Source organism: Adiantum capillus-veneris, chromosome 10, assembly GCF_014529385.1.
Source record: "Adiantum capillus-veneris isolate H3 chromosome 10, ASM1452938v2, whole genome shotgun sequence".
NCBI lineage: Eukaryota > Viridiplantae > Streptophyta > Polypodiopsida > Polypodiales > Pteridaceae > Adiantum > Adiantum capillus-veneris.
Window position 1 is genome coordinate 29,880,564 of NC_140940.1, and position 21,307 is coordinate 29,901,870.

General features: G+C 43.9%; 1 long non-coding RNA gene across 1 annotated transcript in view; it reads right to left on the reverse strand.

Moving 5' to 3' along the window:
• Positions 1–350: 350 nt before the first annotated feature.
• LOC147448626 (uncharacterized) overlaps positions 351–21,307 on the reverse strand; it is a 36,863-nt gene continuing 15,906 nt past the window's right edge. The window contains exon 2 of the long non-coding RNA XR_015189511.1: positions 351–1,113. This is a non-coding gene — a long non-coding RNA (uncharacterized LOC147448626). The remainder of the gene's footprint in view (positions 1,114–21,307) is intronic.

Below are 21,307 nucleotides of genomic sequence, written 5' to 3' on the forward strand. Positions count from 1 at the left end.
GCTCTCTCCGAGCCAATTGTGATGGTGCAGTTGAATCTCCAATGCGATGATGAGGAGAGAGAGAGAGAGCTACCTAGTGTCGCCACAATTATAATGACTACTTGCATGCAAAAAACAGACATCATTTGATACACTTACAACCACAAATAGCTCGTAGATGCATTAGCACACGTGCTCCGGTTTGCAAGGAATGCTTGGCATTGTTGTGTAGCTCTCTCCGAGCCAATTGTGATGGTGCAGTTGAATCTCCAATGCGATGAGGAGGCAAGAAGTAGCATTAGGATGAATCTCACTCTCTCTCTCTCTCTCTCTCTCTCTCTCTCTCTCTCTCTCTCTCTCTCTCACACACATGGTCAATGACAGCTTAAAACTTTGATTATGATTAAGTTCTCTTTACAAAATGACCTAGGTACCTTATATAGTAAGGCTACCATAGGTTAAATCAAAATAGAGTTCAAGGGGTGTAATGGCTTTGTATTTACAATCTGGAAGTGCCATTGCACCCTTGCTTCTACAACTAGAATAACTACTCATTATAAACGACGTTTGTAATCATAATCTGCATCATATCATAACTATCAAAAAATAAGACTTTGGCATGGAAATTGAGTTATGTCGTATTGTTGACCCATGGGTCAACACTCTCCCCCTCCGAATTCATGTCCTCTCTGACATGACCTCATTGTCAATGTCGGTGCGTTCTTTGTTGTTTTTCTTTCTTGTGATTTATGTCCTTCACATCCAAACCCCGAGTTGCAACATCTGTTGTTGTCATTATAGAGCTATTGCTAGATCTAAATTCAAAAAGAAGCCAATCTCGTTCAACTTGACTCTTATCATCATGGATAGATAAAGCTGCAAATTCATCCATTGGAAGTTGTCTAGTAACTTGATCACAACCTCTTTTTGTTTCCTTAAATATGATCACTTTACTTCCATCCATCATTCGTTTCAATAAATCTGACAATTTTGAGTATTTCTCATCCTCAAAAACAACTTCTACAATCTTTTTTATTTGAGATTCAAAACCCATGGTTGCTAGGGGCTTTTTAATTCTTTGCCTTCTTTGTATCACTTGTGCCGACATTTTTCTCCATTGCTTTCAATTTAATACTGCAGACATAAGAACTAGATGTTCAGTTTAAATAAATAAAAAAACTTTTCAATATATATTAGAAAAACAATCACTAAGAAAGCAATCAAATCTACACAATATAAGATTTGCAATGCACTCTAGTCAATTCCACATATCGACCACATATGTTCTGAGAGAACATACACATTGCAATGCACTCTCTACATGGCATTATGGATACAAAAATAATATGAAATTGTCAATGCAATTATAAATATAATGATTAGTTATATATTCTCTGCGATCTAAAAACAATAAGATACAACTATTTTTGCATGCTACAAAGAATCATCAACATTTACATTGAAATGATAATAATTATTTGCAAAACACACATGAAAGAAATAATGTCGATGATTGACCATCTCATGTACTAACAATCTTTTAGTTATAATACATAATTCATTCCCAATATAAACCAATGCATAAAACAAGGCAATGAAATCTTCAATACAATTACACAATTGAGGACTACTTGTACCCAATCAAGGATTGTAGCCCCCTTATGCATCCAATTCAATATATAAAAGCTAATTTCACCCAATTAAGGATTATGGCTCTCATATTGTGCAGTGGAAATGTATATCAATTCAAATCTATGATGATGAAAAATGCAAGACTTCAAGGATCTTTATATACCCAGTACACCAGTACAGGGCATCCGACCCTTGACTATCAACTCGTTATTTAAATATGCTCATCTTCTAAAACCAACTACAGCCCTTTTATGGACCAATGGCTTAGTCACAATAAGCATAACTCTCCAAATTCTCAATTGTTTTGGTTTAGTATCTTTATGTTAGATGAAGGGTTTAAATATTTTTAGAAGTGGTTACCAAATTAAGAATTACGTTCGGCCCAAAAAAAAGGACCTGTGACTGTAATCTTAGGTCAATTCACAAGGAGATGACTATACCCGGCACTCGGATATACTCCCCAAGGATTTTCCTAGTTAAAATGCCAAAGTAAGAAGAGGTTTACTATATACAGTCGGGCCCGCCGGGAAAATGAAAAAGCTCGGCGGGCCTACCGGCTCTATTGGTTTCTGCAGGTCACCATCAAGATCACGTGAACAATTAACGTGATCACGTGATTTTCTTGTGTAAATACTAGAGTTATTGACGTAATCACACGATCGTGATTACGTCAATGAAATCCCTGTCTCCCACAAAGAGAGACTTGTAGCTATGGTAAGAATTTTCACCCAGCCATCTTCTTATATAGCTAAAACCTTGGCATCTATTTAAAGGATCCTCTTCCACACATAACCTAACTTTAGGCCTTGCCCTAAGACCATATCCCATAGGATCCTTGTCCTCACACTACTTTCCCCTTTTGGAAGAGTTTTCATCCTATAAAGCAAAAGTGAGATTCTTTTTTTAAAGAACATCAAGGATTTACCAAGTGGCACCTTTGTTAGGCGTGTCTTCCACTAGACAAGAACTTTTGACAACAAAAATCAAAAAAATTGTGCATGATTGATTGTAGAATCTAACTAGGTCAAGTTGAATATCTCCTCAACTTGTTATGTATGTAGCGTCAAGATAAAACTCTCTCCCTCTCTCGTACACACAGTACGCTTCTTCTCACAGACACAATTTTAAAAAGATAAGGCCCCTTCATTAAGGTTACAATTTGGGTTATATACCCATCCAATTTGCAAACCCTAGAGTTCAAAAAATGAAGTCCTACTCTAATCTATTGACAGAATTATATACAAGGTGGAAGCTTCTTCAAAGCCCCAAATAATTACAAGTAGAAATGCGTTCTGAGTCATAAAAATAATATAATGAGATCCCGTCAATACAAAGTTCTTGTGTCAGACGTCTGGGGTTAACACTAGCAGACTTCAAACGAGCTTTTTTCACCATTGACCATATCTTCAATCTAAGTGTCACGTGACACATCCAATCCTATGTGTCCGTGGACAAGCTACCTGATCAAGGTTCAATTCAGTCAACTCAATCTAGATTTAGAAGTGATCTGGCACTTTTTGTGAGTCTATTCGTAGACCGTGCATGTCCAGTCACTTAGTGTAGATGCATATCCTCTGGTTGCACACATCATGATCATCAATATTTCCATCAGAATCAATCAGGGGATTTTTCCAGTGCATTTAGCCTATTTTCCCTATTTTTGACATTTTTCACTTATTATTTTTAAGTGACTTTCCAACAAAAGTAGGTAGGGCAATTTTGCTAAGTTAATATATAAGCAAACCCAAGTTAGCACTAAATGGCAAAAGAAGAAGCAAGAGCTCCCCGCTCAACAGGCGTCTTCTCAACAGGAACCCCGCAGTACCCTCATCAACCCCTAGCGTTTCTAGTTTCCTCCCCCATCACCCACAGCATCTGGCGTTTTCAGCATTGCCGTCCTCGCCACAGACACTCATTTTCAGCCTCGAAAACGCAGCAAAACAGTCATTTTCAGCCACAGAAACAGCCCCGAAATTCAGCAGATAGAAAACCGCAGATTTCAGCCCTAAAGTCGTCGTCGTCATCCCCGTCGTCGTCACCGGCATAGTCCATTGCATCAGTTCATGCATACCATTTGTACCAGATTGTGCAATCGTAAGTAGACCACTCTCGCCGACGAGAGTGGGGACTTCGGAGGAGGGTTTTACAATGTCTCTAGTGTCGTATCTCTCTTCTCTCTCTATCTCACAGTCTCATACACTTGCACGCACAGTTTCCATTCACTTTGTTTGTGATCATAGCATTCTTCCATTAAGAACGGAAGGCTCTCCCTTCCATAAGAACTAAAAGGAACCTTGAGCACAGTTCGGAGCACTCATCTTGAGCAAAGCGCAAACAATCATTCCGCTGCACCTAACATTGGTATCAGAGCTTTGGCAGTGTTCTGTATCACTCAAGGAAAGAACCACAAGAACCACAGAATTTTTTTTGCTTGTTGAGGTCGCACGAACCCAAGTTCGCTTGGGCGTGTCGATTCCTAATCGTGTTTTTGAAGAGTGACAGGAAACCTAAGAAAGAAGGGCTTGTCCAGCCTCTCCTTGTGCCTCTTTTCACTCATTGAGAGCGGACAGTGCACTTAGCGGCCGGCCAATTGACGTGAGGTGGAAAAAAGCAACCTTGGTGTGAGCACAAGGCCGCCAAGGGGTGTACCCGCGGAAAGGAGTAGAACTCGGGTGAAGAGAAGATCCCTCTCAAACGCGGTTTGCAAGCGAAAGAAAACCTCAAGAACCTCAAGAACCCAAGAACCAAGACCCTCAAGAACCCAAGTTCCTCGTGAACTTAAGAACCCACAAGAACCCACGATTGCAGAATGGCCATCACCCGAAGCGGAATGGATACTTCGCTTGGAAGTGATGAGCATGAGAGAGGCGAAGAAGAATTTTCCCCACCAGGAGGTTTTTCTGACCCTTCCCCATCTACGACAATGATTGCACTAACTCCAATGGAGGAGCTGGAGCTGATGTTTCTGGAACAGAATTTACAACGCGAAGCAAGAAATGCAGCAAGAAAAGCAGAAATGGAGCGTAAACACCAAGAAAGAATGGCAGCCATAACGCGTGAGCGCGAGCAAGCACGCTCGGAAGCCAAAGAACGACAAGCCAAATTGGATCGTGAGCACGCAGAAAGACAAGCAGAGAACAAAGCAAGACAAGCAAGATTTGATCGCAAGAACAAAGCAAGAATGCAAGAGATGTTGCGACTCTTTCCTCAAGTGTAGGCACAGATGCAAGAGATTCAGGAGAAGGAGACTCTCTCAGTCTCTTTTTCTCCAAAGCATGACACACAGGATTTGCATGATTGTGTGAAGCATGATGATGATTTGAATGACAATGATAAGCATGATGATTTGGATGACAATGACAAGCATGATGATTTGCATGATCAAGATGTGATTTCTCACAAGCATGATGAGTTGCATGAAGATGATGTGATTGTTCACAAGGATGATGCGTTAGTGGATGCTTTTTCTAGCGAAGCTAACCTCGTTGTAGATTCGATCAATCACGAAGAACCGATCTTTGCTTTCGAGTCGAGGTCCAAAGAACCCCCACAGGACGATTCGATCATTCAGGAAGAACCGATCTTGGCTCTCGAGTCTAGGTCCAAAGAACCCTTACAGGAAGTATTATGTGTTCGCATGATTGATACGCATGCATTGTTCGAATGTTTCATTCGTGATCGTTTCTTGTATTTTAGTCAGCATTGTTATGTGATCCCTTTTCCTAGGCATGACATATTGTACGTTGAGCACGTTTCACTCATGAATGAGCACGAATGTATGCGGATTTTTCATAAAAAGCTGAAAAGTATGTATGAAAAGAAGTCACATTCCATGTCTCTTCCTTGGCATGACACAGTTGTAGAAAGAGCACATGAAACTATGAGCACCAAGCATGGGCATTTCCGTTGTGAATTGCCACAGTTGATTGCTCTAGATCATAAGAGAAAGATTTGATCTCATTGTTTGCATGTAAGTGGTGAACGGTTTAGCTGTAAGGTGAAGCGGAATGAATGTTGTATTTTCTCAAGATTAGTGATCTATATTTGCTCAAGGTTCCTTTTAGTTCTTAGGGAAGGAGAGAGCCTTCCGTCTTATGGAGTGTTATGATCACGAACAAAGTGAGTGGATATTGTGCGTGCAAGTGAATGAGACTGAGAGAAGGAGAGAAGAGATACGACACCCGAGAGGTTGTAAAACCCTCCTCCAAAGGCCCCACTCTCGTCGGTGAGAGTGGTCTACTTTGATTGCACAAAGGTGTACAATGCGTATGCAATGGACTGATGCAATGGGACTATGCCGATGATGACGACAACGACTTGATGGCTGAAATCTGTGATCTTCTAATCGCTGAATTTCATGGTTGATTCTAGGGCTGAAAATGACTGTTTATGGCTGTCCTTAAGGGCTGAAAATGGTGGATCTGACGGGGGCATGCTGAGGTCAAAAACGTTGCACTGTTGTACCCTTTGGGCTGCGTTTTCTTCTGTTTGTTGAAGGTTGAAAACGCTGGTTCAGCAGGTCTATTCAATGCTGAAAATCGCTGAAGTTGGCTGAGGTATCATGCTACAAAAATGCTGAATCATGCTGGCTGTCTAGCGTTAGTGAACTGCTGAAAAAACGCTGAAGTTGGCAGTTGAAAAACGCCAAGCAGGGCAACTGGATGGCGATGCTTTACTGTGGGGGAAAAACGCCAAGAAAGGGAAGCTTCATGGCGATGCTACATGCTCTGGGAGGAAACGCTGAGGGAAAGCGAGAGATGCAAAAACGCTAGAGGGTCTGAGGGTCTGAGGGGGTACTGCTGAGAAGTTGCCTGTTGAGCGGGAAGCTCCTGCTGCCTCTTCTGCCAATTACTGCTAACTTCGGTTTGCTTATATATTAACTTACCCAATTTGCCCTACCGACTACCCAACAAAAGTCACTTAATAAATAAGTGAAAAATGTCAAAATAGGGAAAATGGGATAAAGTCACTTGAAAAATCCCCAAACTAACTCTGATGGAATCTGATGGAAATACTGATGATCATGCTGTGTGCAACCGGAGGATATGCATCTGTGCCAAGTGACTGGGCATGCACGGTCTACGAATAGACTCACAAAAGTGTCAGATCACTGCGTATCTAAACTGACTGGACTGACTAAACCCTGCTGTGGTGTAGCTTGTCCACGGACACATAGGGTTGCGATGTGTCACGTAACATCCCATGCTTTTCAAAGTGAGGTACTGGTACCGAACTGTATGGCGTCGAGGGAGATCGCCAACAGCATCCGAAATCCTAGAAGGGACTCTTCGCCGGCCCACTCTGCTGTGTGGGTCAAGAGGTACTTGAACTTCATAAAGGTCTGCAACGCTTCCTTCTTTGGGCCGTGTTGAGAGAGACACAAAGTCATTTGAATCTCCTTTCTTGCGTCAACTGCGTCTAGAGATCTGCTTCCGTCGTCTTCAAGAATCTCCATGTGTCACGTGACACATCTCAACCCTATGTGTCCGTGGACAAGCTAATACCACAGCAGGGTTCAGTCAATCCAATCAGTTTAGATTAGCAGTGATCTGACACTTTTGTGAGTCTATTCGTAGACCGTGCATGCCCAGTCACTTAGCATAGATGCATATCCTTCGGTTGCACACAGCATGATCCTCAGTATTCCCTTCAGGATCCATCAGATTCAATCAGGGGAATTTTCCATTGCATTTAACCTATTTTCCTATTTTTGGTTATTTTCACTTATTATTTTTAAGTGACTTTCCAACAAAAGTAGGTAGGGCAATTTTGCTAAGTTAATATATAAGCAAACCCAAGATAGCACTTTCTGGCAGAAGAGGCAGCAGGAGCTTCCCACTCAACAGGCAACTTCTCAGCAGTACCCCCCTCAACATCGAAACATCGCCATCCTCCCACTTTCCTTGGCGTTTTCCATCTCCAGTAGCCATCGGCATAAACCTCCCGTGCTTGGCGTTTTCAGCCCTTACCGGCAGCAGCATCAAGTCATCACTAACGCTAGCCACCCTTGGTGATCCTCGGTGTTTTCAGCCTCAAAGCACAGCCAGCCCTGGCGTTTTTACTAACGCTAGACCACCAGCTTATCAGCGTTTTTTGTGGCGTTTTATCAACGTGAAGACCTCAGCTTTACAAGCCTAAAAACGCAATTTGACAGGTACATAACCTCAGCGTTTTTGCCATCAGCCTGACCCCCGACTACTCCATCATTTTCAGCCATGAAAACAGCAAGAAAAACAGTCATTTTCAGCCACCAAGACAACCCCGAATTTAGCCATTGAAGATCACAGATTTCAGCCTAACTCGTCGTCGTCATCGGCATAGTCCAAGTTGCATCAGTCCATTGCATTCGCATTGTACACCTTTGTGCAATCAAAGTAGACCACTCTCACCGACGAGAGTGGGGCCTTCGGAGGAGGGTTTTACAAACTCTCGGGTGTCGTATCTCTTCTCTCTCCTTCTCTCAGTCTCATTCACTTGCACACACAATCTCCACTCACTTTGGTCGTGATCATAGCACTCTACAAGACGGAAGGCTCTCTCCTTCCCTAAGAACTAAAAGGAACCTTGAGCAATCTTGAGAAAATACAACATTCATTCCGCTGCACCTACATTGGTATCAGAGCTTTGGCAGTGTTCTGTATCACTCAGGGAAAGAACCACATGAACCACAAGAATTTTTTTGCTTGTTGAGGTCACACGAACCCAAGTTCGCTTGAGCGTGTCGATTCCTAATCGTGTTTTTGTTGAAGAGTGACAGGAATCCCAAGAAAGAAGGGCTTGTCCAGCCTCCCCTTGTGTCTCTTTTCACTCATTGAGAGCGTACCGTGCACTTAGCGGCCGGCCAATCAAAGTGAGGTGGGAAAAAGCAACCTTGGTGTGAGCGCAAGGCCGCCAAGGGGTGCGCCCGCAGAAAGGAGTAGAACTCGGGTGAAGAGAAGATCCTTCTCCAACGCGATTTGCAAGCGAAAGAAAACCTCAAGAACCCAAGACCCTCAAGACTCAAGAACCTCAAGAACCCAAGATTCTCACGAATCAAGGACCTAAAGAACCTCAAGACCCTCAAGAACCCAAGTTCCTCGTGGACTTAAGAACCCAAGATCCCAAGAACCCACGATTGCAGAATGGTCATCACTCGAAGCGGAATGGATACTTCGCTTGGAGGTGATGAGTATGAGAGAGGCGAAGAAGAATTTTCCCCACAAGGAGGTTTTTCTGACCCTTCCCCACCTACGACACCAATTGCACTAACTCCAATGGAGGAGTTGGAACTGTTGTTTATGGAACAGAATTTACAACGCAAAGCAAGAAATGTCGCAAGAATGGCAGCCATAGCACGAGCGTGAGCAAGAACGCTCGGAAGCCAAAGAACGACAAGCCAAATTGGATCGTAAATTCAAAGAAAGAAAAGCAGAAATGGAACGCAGACACGCAGAGAACCACGCAAGACAATCAGAATTTTATCGCGAGAACAAAGCACGAATGCAAGCGATGTTGCGACTCTGTTCTGAAGTGTCGACACCGATGCAAGAAATTCGGGAAAAGAAGACTCTCTCAGTCTCTTCTTCTCCAAAGCATGACACACAGGATTTGCATGATTGTGTGAAGCATGATGATGATTTGATTGACAATGACTTGCATGATATTTTGATTGACAATGATAAGCACAATGATTTGCATGATGATAAGCAGGATGATTTGGATAACAAAGATAAGCATGATGATTTGATTGATATTGCTAAGCATGATGAATTGGATGCCAATGATGAGCATGATGTTTGCATGATCAAGATGTGATTTCTCACAAGCATGATGAGTTGCATGAAGAAGATGTGATTGTTCACAACGATGATGTGTTAGTTGATGCTTTTCCTAGTGAAGCTAACCTCGTTGTAGATTCGATCAATCACGAAGAACCGATCTTGGCTTTCGAGTCGAGGTCCAAAGAACCCCCACAAGACGATTCGATCATTCAGGAAGAACCGCTCTTGGCTCTCGAGCCTTGGTCCAAAGAACCCTCACGGGAAGTATTATGTGTTCGCATGATACGCACACATTGTTCGAATGTTTCATTCGTGATCGTTTCTTGTATTTTAGTCAGCATCGTTATGTGATCCCTTTTACTAGGCATGACATATTGTATGTTGAGCACGTTTCTCTCATGGATGAGCACGAATGTATGCGGATTGTTCAAGAAAAGCTGAAAAGTTTGTATGTCAGGAAGTCACATGCCATGTCTTTTCCTTGGCGTGACACAGTTGTAGACAGAGCACATGATAGTATGAGCACCAAGCATGGGCATTTCCATTGTGATTTGCCATAGTTAATTGATTTCGATCACACATACAAGATTCAACTTCATTGTTTGCATGTGTTTGATGAACGGGTTGTCACTCCGTCTCTATGTTCATCTACATTGCATACACAGTCTTTGAGAAAGACAGGATTTTTTACCTTCACTTTACATGAAATGGGTATGTTCATGGTTTTGTGTTGGAGATGGTTTCAGGAATTTTCAACCATGGAGATTCTTGAAGACGAAAGAAGCAGGACTCTCAACGAAGTTGAAGCATCGAAGGAGCCACAGAAGACTTTGTGTCGCTTTCGGCGCGGCCCAAAGAAGCAAGCGTTCCAGACCTTTATGAAGTTCAATTACCGCACGACCCACACATCAGAGTAGGCCGGCGAAGAGTCCCTTCCAGGATTCCGGATGCTATTGGCGATCTCCCTCGACGCCATACAGTTCGGTACCAGTACCTCACTTTGAAAAGGAGGGGATGTCACGTGACACATCTCAACCCTATGTGTCCGTGGACAAGCTATACCACAGCAGGGTTCAGTCAGTCCAATCAGTTTAGATTAGCAGTGATCTGGCACTTTTGTGAATCTATTTGTAGACCGTGCATGCCCAGTCACTTAGCATAGATGCATATCCTCCGGTTGCACACAGCATGATCGTCAGTATTCCCTTCAAGATCCATTAGATTCAGTCAGGGGAATTTTTCAGTGCATTTAGCCTAATTTCCTATTTTTGGTTATTTTCACTTATTATTTTTAAGTGACTTTCCAACAAAAGTAGGTAGGGCAATTTTGCTAAGTTAATATATAAGCAAACCCAAGATAGCACTTTCTGGCAGAAGAGGCAGCAGGAGCTTCCCGCTCAACAAGCAACTTCTCAGCAGTACCCCCCCTCAGCATCAGACCATTGCCATCCTACCACTTCCCTTGGCGTTTTCCATCTCCACTAGCCATCGCCATAAACCTCCCGTGCTTGGCGTTTTCAGCCCTTACCGGCAGCAGCATCAAGTCATCACTAACGCTAGCCACCCTTAGTGATCCTCAGCGTTTTCAGCCTCAAAGCACAGCCAACCCTGGCGTTTTTACTAACGCTAGACCACCAGCTTATCAGCGTTTTTTGTGGCGTTTTATCAGCATGAAGACCTCAGCTTTACAGCGTTTTTCAGCAGGTACGAACAAGCCTAAAAACGCAGCCTGACAGGTACATAACCTCAGCCGTTTTGCCATCAGCCTGACCCCCGACTACTCCATCATTTTCAGCCATGAAAACAGCAAGAAAAACAGTCATTTTCAACCACCAAGACAACCCCGAATTCAGCCATTGAAGATCACAGATTTCAGCCTAACTCGTCGTCATCACCGTCGTCGTCATCGGCATAGTCCAAGTTGCATCAGTCCATTGCATTCACATTGTACACCTTTGTGCAATCAAAGTAGACCACTCTCACCAACGAGAGTGGGGCCTTCGGAGGAGGGTTTTACAAACTCTCGGGTGTCGTATCTCTTCTCTCTCCTTCTCTCAGTCTCATTCACTTGCACGCACAATCTCCACTCACTTTGTTCGTGACCATAGCACTCTACAAGACGGAAGGCTCTCTCTCCTTCCCTAAGAACTAAAAGGAACCTTGAGCAATAAAGATCACTAATCTTGAGAAAATACAACATTCATTCCGCTACACCTTACACCATGGCTGAAAATTCCTTAAACCATCTCCAACACAAAACCATGAACATACCCATTCCATGTAAAGTGAAGGAAAAAAATATTGTCTTCTCTAAAGACTGTGTATGCAATGTAGACGAACATAGAGATGGAGTGACAACCCGTTCATCAAACATATGCAAACAATGAGATCGAATCTTTTCTGTTTGATCGAAATCAATCAACTGTGGCAAATCACAATGGAAATGCATATGCTTGGTGCTCATACTATCATGTGCTCTTTCGGGTACTGTGTCATGCCAAGGAAGAGACATGGAATGTGACTTCCTGACATACAAACTTTTCAGCTTTTCATGAACAATCCGCATACATTCGTGCTCATTCATGAGAGAAACATGCTCAACATACAATATGTCATGCCTAGGAAAAGGGATCACATAACGATGCTGACTAAAATACAGGAAACCTTCACGAATGAAACACTCGAACAATGCATGCGTGTCAATCATGCGAACACACAATACTTCCTGTGAGGGCTCTTTGGACCAAGGCTCGAGAGCCAAGATCGGTTCTTCCTGAAGGGGTTCTTTCTGAGGGGGTTCTTTAAACCTCGACTCGAAAGCCAAGATCGGTTCTTCGTGATTGATCGAATCTACAACGAGGTTAGCTTCGCTAGAAAAAGCATCCACTAACACATCATCCTTGTGAACAATCACATCATCTTCATGCAGCTCATCATGCTTGTGAGAAATCACATCTTGATCATGCAAATTATCATGCTTGTCATTGTCATCCAAATCATCATGCAAATCATCCTTCAAATCATCATGCTTCTCATAATCATGCAAATCTTGTGTATCATGCTTAGGGGAAAAGAGATTGAGAGAATCTCCTTATCCCGAATCCTTTCAACCTTGTCCTGCATATTAGCAATGAGAGATGGAGAAGGAGCAATGTCCTCTCCATGAATGACAATTGGAGAATCACTGTCGGCATTGAGAGTTATAGTGTTAGCCGTAAATTTCATGAGTGTCATTATCACGAAACCATCGAATGCCCAAAATTATATCACATCCTGAGAGAGGAGAAACAACAAATCTTCTAGTGAAGGCAATCTGTTGAATTGCAAACAACACATCAAGGCACTCCTCCGTGATGAGAGCGTCCATACAAGGACGAAAGCCACATACCTCGATAGGAGATCTCGGACTAACTTCGATGCGGGCTCTCTCAACAAGAGAGGAACTGATCACATCATGCATACTACCTGGGTCAAACAATATGACAAAACGGTGCCCCGACGTACGACCATAACATTTAATGAGAGAATCATCAATGGGAGGGTCCTGAGAAACTTTGGGTACAATCGTGTTATCATTCATTGCATTGACAGATGTAGTGGGTGATGTGGGTTCTTTAGATTCATTCGATTCAAGCTTAGGACATGATCTTTTTATGTGACCCTTAATGTGACAATGAAAACAATGACCTTCCTTAGAATACGTGCTTTGTTCTTCCGAAGTGATATAACCTCCTACAATTCCTTGTGCTACCTTTTCATTTGGAGTAAGCTTAGGTTTAGCAATTGTGTTAGCCTTACCCTTAGATTCATTGGAAGAATTCTTTGATGAGAGACTGTTGGAAGATTGGTTAGAAGAGTTATCATTCTTACCGTTCTGAGGGTTCTGAGAAGTCTGCAAGGTACTTGTGGAAGTCTTGTTCTCCTTAGGCTTTCCTTTGTTGTGCTTCATCTCGTGGGCAAGAGCAATTGCTACCGCTTTGTTGAGATCGATTGGATCGAGTACCTCGACATCATACTTGATATACTCGTCCAATCCGTAAAGAAATGACTTCTTGCGCTTCCCATCCGATTTGCGTAATTGACTGCCGAGCTGCAAAACACGATTAGAGAAAGACATAACCGGCATACCGTTTTGCTTGAGAGCTCGCCAATCGTCCTTCAATTGTGCAAGGTACTGAGGTAGCATAAACCGCGCCTTGAGCTTGTCTTGGAAATCAGCCCAACTAAAAGAGAGGGGCGTGAAATCGTCGGCTGCCTCTAGGTGCGCGGCTAGCTGTGCCTCTTGCCATGCGTCGTACCAATTGATGGCATCATCGGCAAGGTACATAACTGCCGTCAAAACTTTGCTATTGTCTATTTTTTTAGTTGTCGCAAAATAAGCATTAAATTGATGCAACCAAGAATGAATAACCATAGCATCCATCTTACCGTCATACTTACTGAAAGTCAACTTTTCAGTGACTGGGTTGTTGGAATCCGCATCGTGGCTTGCACCACTTAAGGAACTCCCACGATCTTTGGGTGGGTCGGTTTTCGAGGCTAGTGCTTGTCGAAGCAATTCTTGAGTGCGTAGCTCTCGTTGAACTTCACGCTCGGTCTCGAAAGCCAATCTATGAGCGACACGATCAACCTCCAAGGCCGCGTTTCTTGCCGCCTCGTCCGCCTTTCTTTGTTGCTTCCGTTCTTTGCATTCGTTGCGTTCGCGTTCTAAAGCAAGGCGATTGTCTTCTTGTTGTGCCGCAAGTTTTACTTGTCGTTCATCGCGCTCACGTTCCTGAGCAAGGCGATTGTCTTCTTGTTTTGCGGCAAGTCTTGCGTTTCTTTCATCGCGCTCACGTTCTTGAGCAAGGCGATTTGCTTCTTGTCTATCCATCATGGCCATCATCTGCTTGACCATTGCCTCCATAGCACTTGGTGGCGTAGATGGCGAAGGGGGAGGGTTGAAGAAATCATCTCCGGGTGGGAACGAGTCTTCGTCGCCTCTCTCATGCTCATCACCTGTATGCGAAGTATCCATTCCGCTTCGGGTGACGACCATGCACTATGATCTTGGGTTCTTAAGCTCGCGAGGAACTTGGGTTCTTGAGGGTCTTGAGGTTCTTGAGGTGTTCTTTCGTTGCAAATCGCGTTGGAGAAGGATCTTCTCTTCACCCGAGCTCTACTCCTTTCTGCGGGTGCACCCCTTGGTGGCCTTGCGCTCGCACCAAGGTTGCTTTTTCCCACCTCACGTCGATTGGCCGGCCGCTAAGTGCACGGTCCGCTCTCAATGAGTGAAAAGAGACACAAGGGGAGGCTGGACAAGCCCTAGCCCTTCTTTCTTGGGATTCCTGTCACTCTTAAACAAAACACGATTAGGAATCGACACGCCCAAGCGAACTTGGGTTCGTGCGACCGCAACAAGCAAAAAAGAAAATTCTTGTGGTTCTTGTGGTTCTTCCCTTGAGTAGTACAGAACACTTCCAAAGCTCTGATACCAATGTAAGGTGTAGCGGAATGAATGTTGTATTTTCTCAAGATTAGTGATCTATATTTGCTCAAGGTTCCTTTTAGTTCTAAGGGAAGGAGAGAGCCTTCCGTTTTATGGAGTGTTATGATCACGAACAAAGTGAGTGGATATTGTGCGTGCAAGTGAATGAGATTGAGAGAAGGAGAGAAGAGATACGACACCCGAGAGGTTGTAAAACCCTCCTCCGAAGGCCCCACTCTCGTCGGCGAGAGTGGTCTACTTTGATTGCACAAAGGTGTACAATGCGTATGCAATGGACTGATGCAATGGGACTATGCCGATGATGACGACGACGACTTGATGGCTGAAATCTGTGATCTTCTAATCGCTGAATATGGCTGTCCTTAAGGGCTGAAAATGGTGGATCTGATGGGGGTCATGCTGAGGTCAAAAACACTGAACTATTGTACCCTTTGGGCTGCGTTTTCTTCTGTTTGTTGAAGGTTGAAAACGCTGGTTCAGCAGGTTTATTCAATGCTGAAAATCAATGAAGTTGGCTGAGGTATCATGCTACAAAAACGCTGAATCATGCTGGCTGTCTAGCGTTAGTGAACTGCTGAGAAAACGCTGAAGTTGGCAGTTGAAAAACGCCAGGCAGGGCAACTGGATGGCGATGCTTTACTGTGGGGGAAAAACGCCAAGAAAGGGAAGCTTCATGGCGATGCTACATGCTCTAGGAGGAAACGCTGAGGGAAGGCAGGAGATGCAAAAATGCTAGAGGGTTTGAGGGGGTACTGCTGAGAAGTCGCCTGTTGAGCGGGAAGCTCCTGTTGCCTCTTCTGCCAATTACTGCTAACTTGGGTTTGCTTATATATTAACTTACCCAAATTCCCTACTGACTACCCAACAAAAGTCACTTAATAAATAAGTGAAAAATGTCAAAAATAGAGAAAATGGGATAAAGTCACTTGAAAAATCCCCAAACTGACTCTGATGGAATCTGATGGAAATACTGATGATCATGTTGTGCGCAACCGGAGGATATGCATCTATGCTAAGTGACTGGGCATACACGGTCTACGAATAGACTCACAAAAGTGCCAGATCACTGCTAATCTAAACTGACTGGAGTTGTTGTGGTGTAGCTTGTCCACGGACACATAGGGTTGGGATGTGTCACGTGACATTAGCACTGCGTCTCTTTGTTCATCTCCATTGCATGCACAATCTTTGAAGAAGACGAGATTTTTTCCACTCACTTTACATGGAATAGGTATGTTCATGTTTTTGTGTTGGAGGTTGTTTCGGGACTTTTCAACCATGGAGATTCTTGAAGAAGAAAGAAGCAGGACTCTCGACGAAGTTGAAGCATCGTGTTAGGTGCAGCGGAATGAATGTTTTTTTTTCTCAAGATTAGTGATCTTTACTACTCAAGGTTCCTTTTAGTTCTTAGGGAAAGAGAGAGCTTTCAGTCTTGTAGAGTGCTGTGGTCACGAACAAAGTGAGTGGATTGTGCGTGCAAGTGAATGAGACTGAGAGAAGGAGAGAGAAAAGATACCACACCCGAGAGGTTGTAAAACCCTCCTCCGAAGGCCCCACTCTTGTCGGTGAGAGTGGTCTATTCTTTGATTGCACAAAGGTGTACAATGCGTATGCAATGGACTATGCAACTTGGTCTATGCCGATGGTGACGACAACGACAACGATGATGACGAGGGCTGAAATCTGAGATCTTCTAATCGCTGAATTTTGGGACTGTTTCGGTGGCTGAAAATGACTGTTTTGGCTGCGTTTTCTTGGCTGAAAAATGAGGTTTCTTAGGGCTGAAAACTGATGGTCTTTACGGGCTGAATCTGCTACACTTTAGGTGAATGATGCCGGTCTTAATTTGCTGCTGAAATCCAAAAACGCCAGGGGCTGAAATTGGTCCTTCTGTCGCCGGAGTTCTGCAAATGCAAAAACGCTATGCTGATCTGCTGTGTCGTGATGACGCCGGGGCTGATCTGCTGTGCACAAATCGCCAAGGCTGATCTCATGCAAAAACGCTAGGTCTTCTGTGGAGAAAACGCCAGAGTAGTCGCGGGGGTTGGTCTTGCTGAGAAGTTGCCTGTTGAGCAAGGTGCTCCTGCTGCCTCTTCTGCTGTGGAGTGCTAACTTGGGTTTGCTTATATATTAACTTACCCAATTTGCCCTACTGACTACCCAACAAAAGTCACTTAATAAATAAGTGAAAAATGTCAAAATAGGGAAAATGGGATAAAGTCACTTGAAAATTTCCCAAACTGACTCTGATGGAATCTGATGGAAATGCTTATGCTTCTGCGGTGTGCAACCGGAGGATATGCATCTATGCTAAGTGACTGGGCATGCACGGTCTACAAATAGACTCACAAAAAGTGCCAGTTCACTTCTAATCTAAACTGACTGAACTGACGGGAACCCTGCTATGGTGTAGCTTGTCCACGGACACAGGGTTGGGATGTGTCACGTGACATCCCCTCCTTTTCAAAGTGAGGTACTGGTACCGAGCTGTATGGCGTCGAGGAAGATCCCCAACAGCATCCGGAATCCTGGAAGGGACTCTTCGCCGGCCCACTCCGATGTGTGGGTCATGCGGTACTTGAACTTCATAAGGGTCTGTAATGCTTGCTTCTTTGGGCCGCGCCCAAAGCGACTCAGTCTTTTGTGGCTCCTTTAATGCTTCAACTTCGTCTAGAGTCCTGCATCTTTCGTCTTCAAGAATCTCCATGGCTGAAAATTCCTGAAACAATCTCCAACACAAAACCATGAACATACCTATTCCATGTAAAGTGAAGGAAAAAAATCTTGTCTTCCTCAAAGACTGTGCATGCAATGTAGATGAACAAATAGACGGAGTGACAACCCATTCATCAAACACATGCAAACAATGCGCTCAAATCTTTTCTGTTTGATCAAAATCAATCAACTGTGGCAAATCACAATGGAAATGCCCATGCTTGGTGCTCATACAATCATGTGATCTTTCGGAAACTGTGTTATGCCGAGGAAGAGACATGGAATGTGACTTCTTGACATACAAACTTTTCAGCTTTTCATGAACAATCCGCATACATTCGTGCTCATCCATGAGAGATACGTGCTCAACATGCAATATGTCATGCCTAGTAAAAGGGATCACATAACGATGCTGACTAAAATACAGGAAACCTTCACGAATGAAACACTCGAACAATGCGTGCATATCAATCATGCGAGCACACAATACTTCCTATAAGGGCTCTTTCGTCCAAGGCTCGAGAGCCAAGATCGCTTCTTCGGGATCTATCGAATCTTCCTGTGGGGGATCTTTGGACCTCAACTCGAAAGCCAAGATCGATTCTTGGTGATTGATCGAATCTACAACGAGGTTAGCTTCGCTAGGAAAAGCATCCACTAACACATCATCCTTGTGAACAATCACATCTTTTTCATGCAACTCCTCATGCTTGTGAGAAATCACATCTTGATCATGCAAATCATGATGCTCGTGAGAAATCACATCTTGATCATGCAAATCATCATGCTTGTCATTGTCATGCAAAATCAAATCATCATGCAAGTCATGAGAAGTTACCTGTTGAGCAAGGTGCTCCTGCTACCTCTTCTGCTGTGGAGTGCTAACTTGGGTTTGCTTATATATTAACTTACCCAATTTGCCCTACTGACTACCCAACAAAAGTCACTTAATAAATAAGTGAAAAATGTCAAAATAGGGAAAATGGGATAAAGTCACTTGAAAATTTCCCAAACTGACTCTGATGGAATCTGATGGAAATGCTTATGCTTCTGCGGTGTGCAACCGGAGGATATGCATCTATGCTAAGTGACTGGGCATGCACGGTCTACGAATAGACTCACAAAAAGTGCCAGTTCACTTCTAATCTAAACTGACTGAACTGACGGGAACCCTGCTATGGTGTAGCTTGTCCACGGACACATAGGGTTGGGATGTGTCACGTGACATCTCCTCCTTTTCAAAGTGAGGTACTGATACCGAACTGTATGGCGTCGAGGAAGATCGCCAACAGCATCCGGAATCCTGGAAGGGACTCTTCGCCGGCCCACTCCGATGTGTGGGTCATGCGGTACTTGAACTTCATAAAGGTCTGTAATTCTTGCTTCTTTGGGCCGCGCCCAAATCGACTGAAAGTCTTTTGTGGCTCCTTTGATGCTTCAACTTCGTCTAGAGTCCTGCGTCTTTCGTCTTCAAGAATCTCCATGGCTGAAAATTCCTGAAACAATCTCCAACACAAAACCATGAACATACCTATTCCATGTAAAGTGAAGGAAAAAAATCTATTTTCCCTATTTTTGACATTTTTCACTTATTATTTTTAAGTGACTTTCCAACAAAAGTAGGTAGGGCAATTTTGCTAAGTTAATATATAAGCAAACCCAAGTTAGCACTAAATGGCAAAAGAAGCAGTAGGAGCTCCCCGCTTAACAGGCATCTTCTCAGCAGGAACCCCGCAGTGCCCTTAGCAACCCCTAGCGTTTCCAGTTTCCAGTTTCCTCCCCCGTCACCCACAGCACCTGGCATTTTCAGCATTGCCGTCCTCGCCAGAGACACTCAGCCCTAGCGTTTTGGTCTTCACCAACAGTCCCAGATTGCCTAGCGTTTTCAGCCTTCCCATGATCGCCAGCAGTCCCCAGAACCTCAATGTTTTCATCAACGATACCAGATCTGCTACCGTTTTTCATTTTCAGCCATTGTTGCTGCATATGTTCAGCGTTTTCAGCGTTCACACACAGCAGCAGATTCAGCCCTAGCCTCATGCAGAGAACCCCCATTTTCAGCCTCGAAAACGCAGCAAAACAGTCATTTTCAGCCACCGAAATTCAGCAAATAGAAAACCGCAGATTTCAGCCCTAAAGTCGTCGTCATCATCCCCGTCGTCGTCACCGGCATAGTCCATTGCATCACTCCATGCATACCATTTGTACCAGATTGTGCAATCATAAGTAGACCACTCTCGCCGACGAGAGTGGGGCCTTCGGAGGAGGGTTTTACAACGTCTCTAGTGTCGTATCTCTCTTCTCTCTCTATCTCTCAGTCTCATACACTTGCACGCACAGTGTCCATTCACTTTGTTTGTGATCATAGCATTCTTCCGTTAAGAACAGAAGGCTCTCCCTGCCATAAGAACCTTGAGCACAGTTCGGAGCACTCATCTTGAGCAAAGCGCAAACAATCATTCCGCTGCACCTAACACTAAGATGCCTGATCGACCAGGCCAAAGTGCAGAAGAGGAGCTTATACTGCTGATAAGTGGATTTCCACAAATCTTTTGATACTATGACATGCAAGCAACTATCACAGCATCTTCAGTCATTTGAATTACCATCAGAGATGGTATGGGGTATCTATTCACTTTAGAGTAGATTTTTGGCCGTGTATGATGCTCAGGAGAGATGTCGGAGACCATTGCACCTTTGGACTCTACATTGATGAGGTGGCCGATTTTCTTATTTGGGATGGGGAGGCAGTTGTGGATCTATCAGGTACTCCAGTCCACATTCTTTTATATGTTGATGACATTATCTTGGTGTTTGGGTCTCCAAGAGGATACAGTGGCATCTAGAGATGCTAGATGATTTCTACACTCAATGGGGTCTCATAGTAAACCTTGCAAAGACCAAGGTCATGATTTTCCACACCTCCAGATAGGGCAAAGCTCTTACTTCTTTCAGATTAGCCGGAGGACAGGTGGAGGTGGTGACATCATATGTATACTTGGAAGTCACCTTCTCAACTGCCGCCACTCGCGTCACCTTGGAACCAACAGCACATGATCGGCTCATGCACAAGGGTATGCAACACTAGCTATGCTTGAGAGACAATGCCACCAAACACATTTCAAGGAGCCCTGTACGAAGGGGTGGCTAGTTGATTCAATAGTAAAACCTTCTCTAATGTATCTTGCTTCTATTTGGGGGCTAGATCTAGCCACCCACAGGTGGACCTAGCTCAAGGAGCCTCATATCATTATGTTGTCGAGGATGATACACAGATAACCTTCAATACCACATGACATACTCAGAGAAAAGTTTGTTGTCCCACCAATGCTAGTTGAGGCTGTCTTTGAGACTATATGCCTCCTCCATCGATTCAGGGAGATGCCACCTATACACCTCTCTACAAAGCTTTTCACACATTCAAGGTACTGGCCGAGACACGGACAGAGGCTTTGGTACTCTCACGTCAGAGACTCGTTTACACAGCATGGACTTGATATAGATCTCTTATCACCTTTTCAGTATGAGCTTGAGGGGCCATGCGTACACCTCTCACACACCAAGAGGAACAAACTCCCAAGATAGGATCTTTGGCAGTTATACAAACTACAGACGTGTATCTCCCCTAGCTAGTCCTTACCAGCTAAGATCCTTTACTATAGAGACCACTTTCTATGCATGTCAGACAATGGGTTCATTCAGAGGCCACACTACCTGGAGACCTTTCTACCAC